The following is a 12,328-nucleotide window of genomic DNA, read 5'->3' as shown; positions in this document are numbered from 1 at the left end:
TTCTAGCTTTTATCACTCACTCATGAGTCCACTATGAGTCCTTGGCTGCTGCTGCTTGGGGGAAACAGAAATGAAACAATGAGTCGGAAATCGAGCTTGAAATGAAAGAAAAATTGCGCGTGGAGGCCGAGGCCATTGCTGACAGATGCAGCCTGAGCCGGCGTGAAAAAGATAAGAGCAGGGTTGTCTCCAAACGAGCTGCTTCTCCATCTCCCACGTCTGTCAGTCGGCACTCTCCATCGGCCCTGCGCTGCACCCTCCACCCACGCAGCTCCACCCCTTCATTAAGGAGCCCATGGGAACAAGAGCGGTTATTGTCCGTCTCGGAATTTTTGCCCCCTTTCCTGCAGAGCCGACCTGTTAACGCCTGTCCTTCTTTCCTCCGCCCACCATTATTCCTCTTTCCTCTGTACGCCCTGAGTGAATGCTATTGGTATGAATCGGGCAGTGTGTTGTTAACTGGTTTGATTCAGCCACAGGCAGCTTTTCTCCTTGGGATATGTCACAAACCACGAGTGAAGCATGTTGTGTTTGGAAGGAGTCCAACTGCATTCCAGTGTGTGCCTGCAAAAGATGAGCTCACAAGTTGTAAGACTAATTTTCAGGATGTTTCCCTTCGGGGTATTTTTTCTTTTCTTTGTCTCTAATTGGGAATCTGAGCATGAAGCATAAAGACAACACAGAGTGGAATTTGGAGTTTTCATGCTCTTAAATTGCACCTGTTGGATATGAACATGAAAACCTTTAATTGTTGTTGACGCTACAGATGTTTCAGCATCTGTGTTGTCTCAGGATCAGTATTTGGTTTGGTTTACCATGAGTACATCTATCTAACTGATGTTTCTATACAATAAACCATGGAAAGCCTGACTTGTTGAATTATGTATTCCGTAGTCTGTTAGTGTTGGCACAGTTCCCGTCCACATACAACTTCATGTTTAAATACAGCATACACATGGCACATGCGTCATTAGACTTTTGTTTGTATGTGGTTTAAATCTCTTTTAAAGATCTAAAAGCATGATCTAATGCTGCATTCCGAGCAATTCACAACTCTGGATATCTGGAAAAAGTGACTTGGAACGCCACTTGGAAGTCGGAGCTCCTGCTCGGTAAAGTCGGGGGGAAAATCTATTGTAGCGGTCAGCTATTTTTGAGAAATTTGGACATGCTGCCGCTGTGTTCGGAGACTGGAATTGTTGAGTTGCGAGTTGCCTGGAACGCAGCATTACATGTTCCTCAATCAACTCACTTTATTCCGTTCCTCATCAAAAATGACAGATTCATGAGTCGAAAGTCGTCGACTTCCCCCACACATACGAGGAGTTCTATGTCGTAAACAATGAACAACTTTAATATTTACTTTTTGTCGGCCCGGCCTGTTTCAGAGCCGATTAGTTAACTCTTAACACAACTCAGACCACAGGATAGTCTTAAAAGACATAAGATATTCTGGCATTTGCCGGACAAAAAAGGTTTAGAGTGAGGCCTTGTTGGTTAAGATGTTTGTATAATGCGTTGCTACTATGACCTGTATAGAGAGAATAGTGTGAAACATCCCAAAGCCCGGAAAGTTGAGGTGTGCTTACAAATGTAACAGAGCTTTTTGTTAGTCGCAAAGATTTCTAAATTTTGTCACAACTAGAGCAGAACCTGAACAGAAAACCAAACATATCCGCATTAAAGATGTCTTTCTGTATGTTCTTGTGTTCGGTACGAAGCTTGTCGAGCTCAGGTCGACCTCTCTAACAAAGTGTGCTGCGTTCAAGTACGACATAGTTGTACTCACTCTGGCCAAACAATCTGGACTTTAGGTGACCAACATATTTATGCTTGCATCTTTACTTGTACAAGGACAAATATTCTATTTTTTAATCTTCATACCAGTTGTATAATTCTAGGCGTCTGTAAAGTTACCTGATGTTACCTGTGCTTGGGCAAGCCCTCGGTGAGTTCTAGGAGGTCGAGGCATTGTTTGGTACTGTGGTGCAAATTTCCGGCCTAATGCAGGGAAAACATTAGGATCTTGAAAATAAACACACACTGCGGTGAAAAACAAACTACAAACTTAGTCTAATAAATCCACAATCCAGATGGTTGTAGTAATCAGGAAGACACAGGCCTGAGGGGTGAGTATTTGAAATTAAAGCCACAACCTCAGGTCTACGGGGTGTCACGCTTTGTAAGTTTATATGGCTACAAAGATGGCAGGAGACAATAGTGCAGTCATCCACTGATCAAAGTCTTTCGGTGTGTGTTACAGTCTGGTGTGCTGTTCCCAGTGTGTTGAAAAAAAGGATACGAATTACAATGAGTTTGTCACAGTGATCTGAAGCAGAGAAAAAATGAGTGTCAGCGGACTAAAGCGGTGAATGAAGGTTCATTAACCTTCAGTTGTGCCTTCAAGGTTAAAGCCTGGGATTGTATAGCCGTCAATGTTAAAACTAAACAGTCCTTCAACCTTACAACACCTTAGATGCTCCCAATAATTTTCTTGAAGATAGGTTACTTGGTGACACCATTGGAATGATGGAAGTCTTCACCACAAAGACCTTGACCTACTCATAAATAGTTTTGAAGAATTCTCATCAAGGTTGAGGGGCACTGAAGACTTTATCTAATTACTGGATAAGCCAACAGTTTATCACTAAGGCTTTGTTGGAAATGAACAACACATTGAATACATGACAGAACAGGTTAATTATCTGGGAGCTTATGCTCTGTTACTTCACACATTTGTTTTCGTCCTTGAAGATTTACAAGGAAATGTCTCTTCGAGAGGTTATCAAGACATCCCATTTTTGGGAGAGGACGGCACATTGGTGTAGGGATTAGTAGGTCTTCTGCACAGCAAGAAGGTCATGGGTTCAAGCACACTTGGATCTTTTGTGTTGAAATACCAGCCTGCCATTGCCTGATCTCGCTAAGGCCTGGTTAGTAGTTGGATGGGAGACCACTGAGAATTCCTGGTGCCACAGTGGGCGTCTGTCATTGTGTCCTTCGGCAAGACACTTCACCCACATTGCCTAGTATGAATGTAGTGTGTGAGTGAGTGTTGGTCGGAGGGGCCGATGGCGCACTATGGCAGCCTCGCCTCCGTCAGTCTGCTTCGGGGCAGCTGTGGCTACAATAGTAGCTCACCACCACTAGGTGTGGAGTGAAAAAATAATGCCTTAATTCTGTAAAGCGTTTTGAGTGTCTATGATGAAGCGTTATATAAAATCCAATGCATTATTATTTTTGTTATTATTATTATTATTATTATTATTATTATTATTATTATTATTATTATTATTATTATTAATAAGCAAAGTTTGCATTTTCTCCCTATACTTGCGTGAGTTTTCTCTGGGCATTATGGGTTCCTTTCACCACCCTATATTGGAGTCACTAATATTCCCATAGGAGTTAATGGGAATGTGAGTGGTTGTCTTTCTGTCTATGTGTGTTTGCTCTGTAATGCACTGGCGCCCTTTGAGGGCTGGAGATAGCCACCAGTATCACTCGGATGGACCATCCTTCTATCCTATCCTGTTCGGTCTTCTGTTCACTAACCCCAACCAGTCAAAGCAGATGGCTGCCACCTCTGAACCTGGTTCCGCTGGAGATTTCTTCCTATAAAATAGAGGAAGTTTTTTTCTTCCCACTGTCGCTAAATACTTGTGTTTGTGGATCTTGTTGGGTTCTTTTTTTTACTATGGACTATATTTTGTTAAACACACTGAGATGACTTTGTTGTAATTTGCGCTGTATAAATAAAGTTGAGTTGAGTTGAGTAGAGCGCCTACAACCCTGAATATGAATAAGCGGGTCTGAAGATGAAGGAACGTATATTTTTGTACTAGATGTTCTTATCTCTCTTAATGAACTTGAATTTATCCTTATGGATAAATTCTGTAGTAAATCTAATCTAGGGAAATTGGATGAAAACTACCTTTAAGAAGAAGAAAAAAGAAGAAAGTGGTAACATTAAGCATTAAATAAAGAACAGCATTCTGGGAGTTTAGACTTGAGTCAGTCGTCTTCCACATCCAGTCGGGTGAAGTAAAACGTGACCCGAGGTCCTTCATCTGTATCGTACAAAGCCTGGCAGGTGTACGTCCCAGCCGCCTCCCTCTGAAGCTCCTCGATCACCAAAGATGATGTGTTGACCACAACCTGCATCCGACCCAGACTGGACGACTCAGGCAGGACCTTTGAACCAAGTCCGTAGTTATAAGCCATCGCTACGTTGTTTTCCGTCCCTGCTTTGGTGTAGCCCCAGATGAAGATGGTGGGAACAATGGTTCCACAATCTAATGTGATTGTTTCTCCAACTGAAGCAGTGGCATGGAAACGAACATACTCTACTTCTTCGGGGTCGAGTATCTCCAGACCTGTAAGACAAAGCGCAGAGGCAAAAGATAGCGTTGTTTTCCCAGGATCACCAAAATAGTCCCATCGCCAGATTTATTTATGAGTAACAGTCTCCAGAATACATTCGAGGACCTCACAGTCAGTGAATAGGCTGAGTCAGCTCTTCCGATGAGGAACTTATAATTAAACACTCATAGTTTATTCGCCTGTGGCTTCTTCGAAGGATCAAGTTTTTGACTCTCCCTCTGGCTGAGTTTTTTAATCCGACATTATAATGACACAAGTTTGGGATACAAGAGAAAAGCTGCTTGCGTAGACTTGCCTTCATCCAGAAGTACAATTAGTCTTTTACCTTGAGTGTGAGGCACCAACCAGGAGAGCAGCAGGAACAGAAGCGGAATCATCCTCAGGTATCTGGTGCTGCAAATAAACGTTAGGATACTGAAAGCTTTAAGCTGTGGGTTGTTCTTCTCTGTAGTCCACTCTGAGAAAGACTGAACAACAAGAAGTCTTTTAAATTACACTTGATACCCTTTAAATTATTCATCAAATCTCCCACTTCATTCCATCGCCTCAGTTTACCTCCGTCATCTCTCCAGGTCCCAGTTGTTTGTCCTTGCAACAGCAGGTGTAGGATATCAGTGTGGTGGCTTTGTCTCATGAATTATTGAGTAAATCGGTAGAATTGGCTGTTGTTTAAATGTTATCAGAGAACAAGAGTTTAGCGTGATCAAATAACTCAGAACAAGTGAAGTTCAAGTGAAAATCAGTAAATACCTGATTGTAGTGCATTTCAATGCACTTAATGCAGTGTCAGGCATTTATGAGCATTGAAATAGTTTTTATGGCCAAATTTAGTCTTAACTGAACTACTCTCAACATGCTAGCTCTGATGTAGCCAACCTGCAGAGGACTGAACATGTTTCCAACGAGGAATGATTAGTGCTTTGTTTTTGTAGATTCAAGCTTTTTTTCCTGAATGCTTTTTTGAAACACAACTCTTTAAAAGAGAAGTGTGCTCACAAACTCTAATATGAAAGATAAATTATGATTCTGAATATTCAGTTGATAACAACTGTTTGCTGTTAGGGCATCCGTAGCCTAATGTTAGCAAAGCCGGTATGATCTGGTAATTAAATGTATTAATAGTTTACCCAAAAAACAAAGGAAAAAGGTAGAATTTGCCTCTTGAATGTTTGTATTCATCTCCGCCTGAAACACTCCGTTTGTTGATAGTTTCATACATTGCATTGTGGGAAGTGGAATCCCGTAAACATATGAATCATTCTAGATTTCTTGTGTTTCTTTGTCTGACAAGGAAGAGAGTGTTTCGCCTTTTTGTTCTGGTGTTCAGTATTCCCAGTGATATCAAAATAAGTAAAGACACTTCTATGTACCCGTCTGCGAATGTCACCAAAATGAGTTTTTATGTAGAGATGAAAAGATAATTTTAGGTGGCAATTTCAACCTTTTAGGTTTTTTATCAAGCAAATTATCTTTGACATTTATTTATTTTTATCAATGAGACCAATACTATTGATTTATCTGATAGAAACGTTCGTCAAGCTGCTTTAACTGTGTGTGGATCATACGCAGAGTTTGTGGGAGGGCAGGGGGAGCATAGACCCCCCCACCCCCCCAGTGGTAAAATGTTTCCATTGCAGTTTCCCCAAATTCATTCGTAAAAATACAATTCTTAATATAATGTACATGTACTGTTTTGATTATAACATCTACCTCAAGTTTTCAATGAATTGATCCCAAACTTTTGAGACTTTAGGTTGGTTTTTCTTCTGTTGCGCAATTCTTCTTCACAATGTAATTGGTGAAGGAACACTGCACCCAGCAGTTCATGTATGGTACTGCAGCAAAAATGAAGCAGAAAGCGGCCGCCGGCCTGATATTATCACAAGTTTACAATATTAAAAGGTGCGTCGACAAGTCAACAATCAGCATTATCAATTATGTTACTAAACACTTTTGCATTATTGTATATGTTACACACATTGTGGTTGGTGCGAATCTTGAGACGGTCTATATGTTTAATTCAGTTTTTGCTTTTGCCCCTCCCCCTGGCAAGAATCTAAAACTCCGCCTATGGTCGGGATTCTGTATATGTGCCGTGTTTGCGGTGCAATGTTGCCTGTTTATTACGGGCTAACAGTGACACTCATAGGCTGACGCACGTTCACTCTAATGGTCTTTAAAGACTGCAATTGGCATGTAATCTCCACTTGTATTTGCATGAAATTCCAACATGTTTTTCTGTGGCCATTCTAAAAAAGATCTGTGCGTGTGGGAGGAGTCACGGCGCGCATCATTAGTGGTTGTGGCGCACAGCGGCGTCCAGTAAAAGCTCAGCCTTCAAAAGCCTCTGACTGAGGTTGTGGCCTGTGAGCTGCTCGGCCCTGCAGCGCTACGAGAAGTCCATAAACGGGTTCTCACTGGAGGAGGCAGCAGCTCCAGACTGGGGAACAGGGCTCTAATTAGTGAGGGCTTTAACTCTCCCTTTGCAGAGGTCTATATTTAGAAAGCTGCTGGAAGACAAACATCTGTAATGAAGATGCAACATAAAACAACATGGTTTCTGGGGGCGAGTGCACTGCACTCCGTACACAACGAAAGATGGAAACAGTTACAATAAAGAGGAAGCTCTTTTTATTCTGAAACTGTAAATATCTGCAGAAAGTAAATAGATTCTGAACTAAGTTGGGTTTGGAAAACAATCAGAACCTTAGAAACCTGCAAACACCCGCAAATGGCCCTAAAGACATGGACTTGCTGCCATGTGATTGGCTGATTAGCACCTTCTATAAAGAACATATTGATAGCTATAATAAATAAAGTGGCCAATGTGTGTACATATAAAAATAAAAGCCTTTATCATACATCAGAGATGGGCAACTGGGGGCCACAAAAATGTGATTGTCTGATCCGAGGGACAAATCAACATTCATGTCAGAAGTTAGTTTTTAATTAATTTTGTGTATTTTTGTTTCTGTGTTTGGAGTCATTCTGTGAGTTTTACAGTTTGTGTGTGTAGTGTGAGTCATTTTTTGTATTTTCTCATCATGTTTTTCTATAAGTTTTCTTGTCGTCTTGTGTGTGAGTCATTTTGCATATTTTCATCATTTTATGTATTTTCCTGTTTATGTTTTGTTTTGTTGTTGTCATTTTATGTGTTTGAAGTCATTCTATGTACTTTTTACTCTTATTTAGTGTTTTATAAGTAATTTTCTCTATTTTTTTGGCATTTAGTGTTCTAGGAGCCTCTGCGTGTTGTTGAAGCCATTTTGTGCAAGTTTCTGCAATTTTTTTTGAAGTTATATTGTGTATATTTTGAGTACATTTTATATTTTTTACTTTGGGGAATGCTCAAAACTAGTCCGGGGGCCACATGTGGCTCCTGGGCCGCCTGTTGCCCATGTCTGTCATACATGTTGACATGCTACGTATTTAAGGGATGTCCTACAAAAACTGTACTTTAATGAAGTCACAGTTTATTTTGCAACAGTTCCTCATGGGGAGAAGCGTGCACTGTGATAGTGATCTCACCTCAGAACAGCAAACATCTATAAACACTCTACTAATGGCTAGAGAAGGGAGTGGGATCAAATTCTTTGCTTGTGAAACACGTCCTCTCTAAACTCAGTGCATGAAAGCCTGTCACTTCAGCTGGCTGCTTCCCTGATCCACTGCCTCCACTTTTTCCAGGTATTACATGAAGAGCCGAGAGAAGAGATGAAAACCAGATGAGTGGAAAAATGACTGCGGGAGGCCAGAGCTTAGTGAAGAAAGTTGGGGACACGAACATCTTATCTGGACCCTTCGTAGCCTGGTTAAATGCATGCAGGTGTAATTACCCCCATTGTGCAGATCAGGCTTGGCCAGCTTTTTGTGTTCTTGGCAGCAGATGAGAGAGTGCAGAATGAAACCCAGATAGTTGGGAGATCTGCACGCCACTTTACTGCCACCCCAACATGTGCCGCCGCCTGTGAGCTCCTGGCAACGCTGCACTTTATGTGAGAGCGAGGCTGGCAAAACAGGTGGGTTTCTGAAGCGTGCCCTGTGATTAAATCCAACATTACCACTGGCATTGTTGAAGGCTGCGCTAACCTCTCATTTGTGCGGACCACCTGCGTGGGAACGTGTTAATAAAGCTTTTGCAGAGGGTGATTCAGTCTGTGCTGGAGTACAGTAAACATTAGGGGTGTGCATTGCCATGAATCTGATGATACGATTTGCATGTCTCAATCCGATATAGTATCCCGATAAAGTATCCTGACTACTAAACAATACGTTATACATCCTGATATATTGTGATATCAATAATTACAAATTTCACTTTTACAAGTACAATCCTTCTTTAATGAGGGGAACACACAACCTTCTGGAACTGTGAGGACTGAAAGCACTCCAGGAAACAAAAGCTACACTTATAGTGGGCGGCGTTGCTGTTAAAGGTCCAGTGGTCCAGTATTATGCTATTTTTCACCCATCTCCATTTGTTCTAAGAACCCCAACAACATAGTATTTGAGGTTTGTTTTCCCAAACTAGCCTGTTTTCTAGAGTTTTAGCCTCTGAAAAGTCATATTCAGAGCGCTCCTATAAACAGGCTGTTTTTTGGGCCTTCAGCAGCAGTAAATCATTAACAGTCTTCCTTCTCCTCCTCACCTCTACCGACCACAGTAATAGTCCATTTAAGACGATAGTCCATTGTTTTGTTTGACCACTGCATCGCATTGGGTCACAAACACGTCAGATCATCCCATGAAAGCTATAAGAGGCGGTATAACAGATCCTAAAAGTGGAACTGATTTTAATCACTCACGCTGTGCCTCAGGAAAGTAAACTCTCAACAATCAGCTGAGTCAGCTGTTTCAAAAACTCGCATGAGCTGCTACGCCGCTTTGTTGTCCTTCTCACCTCTTTTGGTCACAGGAATAGTCCATTTAAGACAATAGTACCTTGTTTTGTCCAACCGCTGCGTCGCAGTGGGTCACAAACACGTTACATCATCCCATAAAGGTGATACAAGGTGGTGTAACGACTACTAAAAGTGAAACTGATCATAAGCGCTCTTTGGTTTAACGGTTTATTTATATACTGAACTGTAATATCAATTATGAGCAATAATATTAATTTACTCTCTGAATTAATTTTTCTCTTGGATTGTGCTGCCCTTTCACTAAATTTCATAGAACATTTTCTGATTTTTTGGGAACGTTGTCATCGTTTTAGAGTGAAACTTTTCACATCCAACCTGTTTCACTTCACTAGTCACACTGCTATCAGTCCTGATAAAGACAAATGACATCATGCACCATTGGAGAACAAAACAGAGAGGAAAGAACATGGCGTTGATGAGCTTCCATCAAGAACTGAGGATGAGGATCAAAGACAGGAAGAGGTCAACCCACCTCATACAGAATGGTATGAAATACAATTTATTTCATGTTTGTTAAATTTGAGACAATGTAAATGGTAACTAACTGTTACTTACATCTCAAAAAGTGCCCAGTATGTTTTATGAAAATAATGTGCAATCAACTTAGCTAAAAGGCATTTGTGGAGTGAAGTAGTTTAACATGGTTTGATATGGTTCACTGACACCTAGCACAATTAAATGCTTTCTTTTGTTTGTTCAAAAACATGATTAAAAAATTGGTTTAGACATTTTTTGGTTCGATACAATTATCGTGGGGTGAAATATCGCCAACTTTCTTACACCTTTAGTAAACATATGGCATCCTTTTCCTGATGCATTGCTCTGCTGTCTGCGTGCTGACGTTGGACATGTCGTCCGACTGTTGTGTCACGGTCAAACCACACAATGAGGAGGTGGAGCGAGCATGTCGTACTCCAGCACGTAGAAGAACATGCATTAAGCAGCGTATACGGCATCATCATTTATCTGCTGGAGGTTAAAGCTGCTGCTGCTCGTAAAGCATAGGGGCCCCAGCGCAGTGAACCCCATTTCCGTCCTGTCTCACTTTTCATCTGGAAGCTCCCCACAGCAGAGGGTCCCAGTGAGGGGCTTCACCTGGAGCGCTGAGCACATGCAGCCAAGGCCACAGGAAGAGGGAGGGATGTCTGCCCCATCAGTTTACGTGCACACAATGCTGTCATGTAAAACATGTAAATCTTCACTCTGCAGCGATGGCCTGGTTTTCCATGCACTTTGGTAAGTGACAAAACAGATTTCATCAATCAAACAAGAAACACAACCTAGAGTTTCTTCATTCATAGAATTCATTCATTCATTCATTCATTCATTCATCTATACCGACTTGATCCTGTAGGTCAGGGCTATGAAATCCCGCACAACTGTGTGAATGGGCTATATGCACAGTAAGACGTGACGTATTTCCGGTTGAAAATAAGACCGATTACCTCTTTCCGGTTACCGTGACGCTAGCTTTTGGACAATCAAAACATTGAGACGTCACACTTTGAAATGTGCTTTTCACAGTTTTGTTTCATTGTCCCTGTTTGTGTGGTTGTGTGTCTACACAATGACATCCAAAAGGGCGAAGTTTATCTTCCAAACAAGAGAAGATGTTCCACTGTTGCCTCCCTAAGTGTACAGCTTCGGCTTGATGTCATTCTGCTTTGAGTTTTTTACATTCCCACAAGAGGATGAGCTGTGAAAGAAGTGGGTCATCAACATCCGGGGAGACAATTTTCCGATTACAAATGTCACTAGGGTCTGTAGTCGTTATTTTTTGCCAGCTGACATGAACGAGCCGTCAAATCCACAATTACTCCCTTCTTGCCCCTTGTCTTGGTGTTTGGGAGCGAAGAAAGCGACCAAACTCTCCCTCTGAGAATCCCGAGGAGGAAATGGATGTAGCATGTCCTGACCACGACTACTGCTGAGTGTTATAGAGGAGCTCTGGAGACAGATGGATGAGATGACCATCAGCAACAAGTTTGGCTTGGAACAGTTTGCTGCTTCAGATGAGGACATGAGGTTTTGTACAAGGTAAGAAATGCTATCAAAAGACAGCTGTGGCTATTAATGTAGCATTAGGGCCTAGCTAGACATAAAATAAGAAGAGCAACTCTGAATAAACGGGAAAAACTGTTTGTGAGTGAAAGGCCTGGAGCTTATGCTAATGTATATGATGTCCTCTGCTATTTACTGCTATTGTTGAGTTGCATGAGAATGATTTGAAAACTATTGTCATTTGTCATAATACAGTATCGGAATTTATTTCTCGGTCTTCACTCAAGCGCAGAAGTGAACCATGCATATAGCCCATACGATTTTAAACAAAAATTACGTATTTGGTTTTTTTGTATACTACGCTAGACATTCAGTCATTTTCTCGGGAAAAAATAAAGTGTAAGTTAGGGTTGACGTTGTAAGCATCTGTACCATAAATGGAGTATATTTAGGGGAGGTATTTTTCTATTTTTAGGAATAGTGTTTGAGCTATTCTAATGTTCTTACTCATTTACTATAAATACAGGGAGATACTGTCTACTAACGACCATACTTAAATTTATAGAGTTCAAATTTCTGACATCTGTGGAAGTTTTCACAATATAAATAGTGAAAAAAAGTGTCGCCCATTACTGAATTTTTGGTACAGATGTTCAAAATGTCAATAAAAACAAGAAAAAAGTAATGAAAAAATTATTACTTTTTTTTTTTTTTTTGCTAAATGTTGTGAGAAGCTGCTGTTTATTTTAGCATGCACAACTTTAAATCAGCACCCCGTATCTGCAGCTTCTAAATCGTCCCTCATTCACTCTAGGAACATTTACAGATTAACCTTTTATTGTATTGGCTTTATTAACTTTAGTCTTTGTAGTCTGGATTGAGTTGAGACTTTTTCTACACATCATCACCCACACCACAAGATGCAACAGAGGATTTCCCATTATTTGAATCTGTGAAATTGCACGTTGCACCTGAATTTTAACAAATGTAGTCAGAAAACAAGTGTCAGACTTTTGATGACG

This window comes from Gouania willdenowi, chromosome 13, assembly GCF_900634775.1.
Source record: "Gouania willdenowi chromosome 13, fGouWil2.1, whole genome shotgun sequence".
Taxonomy (NCBI): domain Eukaryota; kingdom Metazoa; phylum Chordata; class Actinopteri; order Blenniiformes; family Gobiesocidae; genus Gouania; species Gouania willdenowi.
Note: the sequence above shows the minus strand (reverse complement) of the source record.